The 6,670-nt window shown below is 44.9% G+C and overlaps 1 pseudogene; it reads left to right on the top strand.

Moving 5' to 3' along the window:
• Positions 1-282: 282 nt before the first annotated feature.
• LOC142440825 (ATP-dependent RNA helicase DDX39A pseudogene) lies at positions 283-1,786 on the top strand (annotated as a pseudogene).
• Positions 1,787-6,670: the final 4,884 nt, after the last annotated feature.

The following is a 6,670-nucleotide window of genomic DNA, read 5'->3' as shown; positions in this document are numbered from 1 at the left end:
TTTCATGTTTGACTATCAAAGACAACCTAGCTTCATGAAAGACATTGAGGAATTTCCTTTTAGTTTTATTTTCTGGAATAGTTGTTTAAAAGGGGGTGTGTTTTTTTTGGCATGGCAAAATTTATCTATGACCTTGTATGGACCCACTGTTTGGGAGTAGGTTAATGTTTATTTTTGATTTGTTATTTTTAATGGTCATATATTAATCTCCCTAGAATACTTCTCAACTAAACCTGCAATGACCGTTTTATAATAGTTCTTACCGGCACGCGGAGGGGAACTGAGAACCAGCGGAGCAGGACCAGGTCGCAGGGCTGCGGCGCGGAGCTACCAAGCCTCCGAGCGAGACGTCTTTAGCACCATGGGGGAACACGATGTGGAAAACGAGCTTCTGGATTATGAGGAAGATGAAGAGCCCCAAGCCCCATCAGAGGGCACCCCGGCTCCCCCCAAGAAAGACGTCAAGGGCTCCTACGTGTCCATCCACAGCTCTGGCTTCCGGGACTTTCTGCTGAAGCCCGAGCTGCTCAGGGCCATCGTGGACTGCAGCTTTGAGCACCCCTCCGAGGTCCAGCACGAGTGCATTCCTCAGGCCATCCTGGGCGTGGATATCATGTGCCAAGCCAAGTCGGGCATGGGCAAGACGGCAGTGTTTGTGCTGGCCACCCTGCAGCAGATTGAACCTGTCAACGGACAGGTGACGGTCCTGGTCATGTGCCACACGCGGGAGCTGGCCTTCCAGATCAGCAAGGAGTATGAGCGGTTCTCCAAGTACATGCCCAACGTCAAGGTGTCCGTGTTCTTCGGTGGGCTCTCCATCAAGAAGGACGAGGAGGTGCTGAAGAAGAACTGCCCGCACGTCGTGGTGGGGACCCCCGGCTGCATCCTGGCGCTGGTGCGCAACAGGAGCCTCAACCTGAGGAACGTGAAGCACTTTGTGCTGGACGAGTGTGACAAGATGCTGGACCAGCTGGACATGCGGCGGGATGTGCAAGAAATCTTCCGCCTGACGCCACACGAGAAGCAGTGCATGATGTTCAGCGCCACCCTGAGCAAGGAGATCCGGCCTGTCTGCCGCAAGTTCATGCAGGATCCCATGGAGCTGTTCGTGGACGACGAGACCAAGCTGACGCTGCATGGACTGCAGCAGTACTACGTCAAGCTCAAGGACAGCGAGAAGAACCGCAAGCTCTTTGATCTCCTGGACGTGCTGGAGTTCAATCAGGTGGTGATCTTCGTGAAGTCGGTGCAGCGCTGCATGGCCCTGGCCCAGCTACTGGTGGAACAGAACTTCCCGGCCATCGCCATCCATCGTGGCATGGCCCAAGAGGAGCGCTTGTCTCGCTACCAGCAGTTCAAGGATTTCCAGCGGCGCATCCTGGTGGCCACTAACCTCTTTGGCCGAGGAATGGACATCGAGCGGGTCAATATTGCCTTCAACTATGACATGCCTGAGGACTCAGACACCTACCTCCACCGGGTGGCCCGTGCAGGTTGCTTTGGCACCAAAGGCCTGGCTGTCACTTTTGTGTCTGATGAGAATGACGCCAAGATCCTCAACGACGTCCAGGACCGGTTTGAAGTCAACGTGGCGGAGCTTCCAGAAGAAATTGACATCTCCACATACATTGAGCAGAGTCGGTAACCCAGTGCCTGCCTGACAGAGCCACCCCTGCCTCCCGCCAGCCACTTGTTTCCTGGGCTCTTCCTCCCTGAGAGACGGATGACGATGGGTCAACTTTGTACTGTTTAAAAGCTGTAGATTTGTGTGAGAATAAATTTTATTATTACCAAAAAAAATAGTTCTTACCATTTTAAATCTTTACCCCTTTAATTCCTAATATTGTTTCAATTCTGTTTGTAAAGCCCCCCATTTCCCCCTAATATTTCTTACCTTTGTGTTTACTATCTTTTTTCTTACGAATCTTGTGAAAGATTTATATTCACATCAAAGAACCAAATTTAAGGTTCAGTTGATCCACTTTACTTTTTTCATTTTATAGATTCTAAGATTCTGATCTTGTCTTTAATATCACCATTTAAAAATTCTTTAAAAAATATATGTGGTTAAAAAATATATATATATATTTACCAGACTTATGGAGTTAAAAGCTGCTATCATCCATATTAATATTATACACAAATTTTACATGTACTGAGATCTATAAACTTTCTTCTAATGTAACTCTGACTATAACCATATGTTTTTAATGCAATATTCTCTTCATTTAATTAGAAATAACAACAATAATACCTACCATTATGGAGAGTTTAGCCTAGTGTTTTATCTCTGTTGGATCATTTTTGGTTCACTACGACTATAAGCATTCCCATTTCATGGGGACATGAATAAAACACAGAGGGTGTAAAACATTTACATGAGGCCACATAGTTCACAAGTATAGAGCTCAATTTGAGTCTGGGTTATCTGGCTTTGCACATGTATTCTTAATAAACTAAAACAACAACAACAAAAGCCCGCCTCTCTGTCATTGAGTTGACTCAACCCATACTGCCCCTAGAGGTAGGATAGAAGTGCCCTCTGGGCTTTCAAGAGCGTCCCTACTCTACCGACAGGAGGAGAAAGCCATGCCATTCTACATCTGAGCAGCTGATGGTTTCAAACTTCTGACCTTACAGTTAGCAGCTCAATACATAACCAATAGGACGTTCAAGTGCTCCATACATTCCAGTGCGGTTCTTTCTTTGGTCCTTTAGTTACTAAGAAAGCTTTTTGTTATCTTCTTATAACTGAATTCTAACGTGGTTGTATTGTGTGAACGCATCAGTTGCCTTCACTGCTTAACCAGGCATCCTGTAATTTACAGGATTAAAGCAGCCATATACTTGTCTCAAGACTCAGTCGGTGGTTCCTGTCAGTTTTGCCCGGGGTCATTCGTATGGCTGCCATCAGTTGGTGGTTCAGCTGTGGCAGATGGTCTAGGATGGCTTCACTAATGTGCCTGTCAGTTAGCAGGTCAGAGCATCTTAGATGTCCCTTCATCCCAGATGAAACCTCTTCGGCAGACTACCTTGGAAAGTTTCCCAATAGGAGTAAGAATGGTAACCTGATGCACGCATGTCATATGGTTTCTGCTTGGAATTTCCATAAATAGTTTATTGTGGTTAAAAGGAATATATAGTCTTTAATGATAGTGTTTCAGGTTCTGCATGTTGTTGTTAGGTGCTATCGACTTGGTTCTGACGCATAGCAATCTTATGCACAACAAAGCAAAATGCATGGCCATGTCCTGCACCATTCCCACCATTGTTCCTATGGTTGAGCCCATTGTTGCAGCCATGGTGTCAACTCATCTCCTGGAAGACCTTCTCTTCCTTCAGTGCCCTCTACTTTGCCAAACACAATGTCCCTCTCCAAGGACCAGTCTCTCCTAACCATGTTCCCAAAGCATGGAAGAGGAAATCTTGCCATCCTTGCCTCTAAGGTGCACTCTGACTGTCCTTAATTCTTCCAAGACTGATCAGTTTGTTTTTTAGCAGTCTGTGGTACTGTTAATATTCTTCAGCACTGCAATTTAAATGCATTGATTCCTCTTCTGTCTTCCTCATTCAGTGTCCAACTTTCCCATGCAGATGAGGCAATGGAAAATAAATGGCTCGGGTCAAATGTACCTCAGTCCTCAAGATAACATCCGTACTTCCCAATTCTGTGCAGCAGATTCACCTAATGCAATACATCTTTTGGTCTTTTCTTTCCTGCTGCTTCCATGGACACTGATTGTGGATCCAAGCAGGATTCTGACAACTACCAACTTCTCTCCTTTTATCATCATGTGACCTATTGATTCAGTTGTGAGGATTTTGCTCTTCCTTTCATTGAGTTGTAAGCCATACTGAAAGCTACAATCCTTGACCTTCATCAGTCTTCTCTTTTCAGCAAGCAAAATTGTGTCATCTGTGTATCACAGGTTGTTAATAAGCCCTTTTCAATATCCAACTTTCACATGAATACGAAGCAATGGAAAAGACGGTGGCTTAGGTCAGGCCTCCTTTAGTCTTCAGAGTCCCATCCTTGCTTTCCAACACTCTAAAGAGGACTTGTGGGTTCTGCATATGTCCACAAAATCAAGCCAATTTATTGATGATGTTTCTGAGTAAAATATTTTAAACTGCTCCCATTATGAATTTGTTTATTTTTCTTATAGTTCTGTATATTTTTGCATTTCAATAATATTTCAACGTTCTTTTCTTAGATACTTGATTTTATTTTCTAAAAATCATTTTATTGGGGCTCATACAACTCTTATCACAACCCAGACATACATCAATTGTGTAAAGCACACTTATGCATTCATTGCCCTCATCATTCTCAAAATTCACTTTCTGCTTGGGTTCCTGGAATCAGCTCCTCATTTTCCTTTTTTCCCTCCCCCTCCCTTCCCACTCCCCTCTCCCTCATGAACCCTTAATAATTTATAAATTATTATTTTATCTTATCTTACACTGCCCGGCGTCTCCCTTCACCCATTTTTCTGTTGCCCATCCCCCAGAAAGGTTATATGTAGATCCTTGTGATCGGTTCCCCCTTTCTAGCCTCCCTTCCCTAGTGATATCACCACTCTCACCGTTGGTCCTGAGAGGTTCATCTGTCCTAGATTCCCTGTGTTTCCAGATCCCATCTGTACTGCTGTGCATCCTCTGGTCTAACCAGGTTTTCAAGGTAGAATTGGGAGCATGATATTTGGGGGGAGGAAGCATTTAAAAACTAGAGGAAGGTTGTGAGTTTCGTTATTGCTACACTGAACCCTGAGTGACTCATCTCCTCCCCACTACCCCTCTGCAAGGGATGTCCAGCTGTCTACAGATGGGCATTGGGTCCCCATCATGTACTCCCCTCATTCACGATATGATTACCACCCCACCCCCCATGCCTTTGGTGCTTGAAACCTGGTCCCCTTGGCCCTTCATGATCACACATGTTGATGTGCTGCTTCTATGTGGGCTTTGTTGCTTCTGGGCTAGATGGCCACTTGTTTACTTTCAAGCCTTTAAGTCCCAGATGCTATATCTCTAGATAGCCTTCTTCACCACACTTACTTATGCACACATTGTCTTCAGCATTTATGTGGGGAAGGTGATCACACAATGATGGTTTTTGTTCTTTGGTGTCTGCTACCTGGTCCCTTCAACAGCTCGTGTTCACACAGGCTTGTGTGCTTCTTCTTTGGGCTTTGTTGCTTCTGAGCTAGATGGCTGCTTGTTTGTCTTCAAGCCTTTAAGACCCCAGATGCTATATCTTTTGATAGACGGGCACCATCAGCTTTCTTCACCACGTTTGCTTATGCACACGTCTGCCTTCAGCGATCATGTCGGGAAGGTGGGTATCATGAAATGACCAGTTAGTTGAGCAAGGTGCTCTTCTATTAAGGGAATGCACGTGAGGAGGCCCAATGTCCACCTGCTACCCTACTACTAAACCTATAAATATATGCACTATTTCCCCCATAATCATAAGTATAGCTACATATGTACAAGTCTGTATTTAGGCTTCTATGTATTCCTTTGCCTCCTACTCCTTACCTCTATTTCCTTATGCTTTCCTCCTGTCCCACTACCATGTTCAGCCTTCATTCTGGTTTCAGTAATTCCTCTCAATTACCTTGCCCTTGGTCACTCCCTACCAGTCCTCCCATCCCCTCCCTTCACTGGTTTTGAACCACTCGTTGTTCCCTTGTCCCTGGGTTGGCCAACACCTCCTCCCTTCCCCTCCCTCCCACACTCTCATGTCCCTCTGTTGGTTCCATTATTTTCTTCTCATATTGGTTGTGCAGCCTATCTTATCGAGGTGGACTTGCAGATATACGAATACGTGCATAAAATTGGGGATGGCTTTGACAGCACCGAAGTGGCACATAAGAACATGGCGACAATGGCAGCAACACCGACAAGCTAACAAACAAAAAAGCCGCTGACATACAAAATTTAAAAGAAGAGACAAAAATTTTAAATTTATTCTTAAATTTTCTTTATTCTATAAAAGGGATCTTGCCTTAATGTTTAACTATATGATATAATTATATAAGTGTTCTTTTAATCTGATAATCTAGACATTATAAATTTTACTTTGTTGGATGCTCACCATTTTTGAAGTTTTGTTCTGAGACGTGATCAAGTTACTTGGAAGCAGTATTCCTTTGGGTTTGGTTTTAATTAAGATTTGCTATGGAGCTGGTGATGAATATTCAATAGACCATGGGGTTCCAGAACAAACAAACAAATCTTTCCTGGAACAAGTGCAGCGAGCATATTCCCGAGTAGTGAGGAAGACCAGACTTTGCTGCCTGTACTTTGAACAGGCGCAGGCCCCGGAGAAGGAGATCGTGCCTGGTCAGTGGAGGGCGAGCACCGCTGAGGAAGAATATCCTAAATGGACACTGAGGCTCCGACGAGCGGCTCAAACCTAGGAAGGATTGTGAGGACGGTGCGGCCCTGACAGCGGTTTCTTCTGCTGCATCGAGGGTGGCTCTGGGTTCAACTTGAGTGGGGGGCACCTAAAAATGACAGGTGGAAGCAGAATCACATTTACTCTCGGGTTGTTCCCCCCGGGGGAGGGGAGGTGAAACATGTCTTAGTAACTAGCTATGCCTTATAAATGATGAGGTTCCCCATGCTGACTCTTGGGAACAAGCATTATTCCAATCCTGGTAAG

Source organism: Tenrec ecaudatus, chromosome 2 (genome assembly GCF_050624435.1).
Source record: "Tenrec ecaudatus isolate mTenEca1 chromosome 2, mTenEca1.hap1, whole genome shotgun sequence".
NCBI classification, from domain to species: Eukaryota; Metazoa; Chordata; class Mammalia; order Afrosoricida; family Tenrecidae; genus Tenrec; species Tenrec ecaudatus.
Note: the sequence above shows the minus strand (reverse complement) of the source record. Positions and strands in the feature narration are given on the sequence as shown.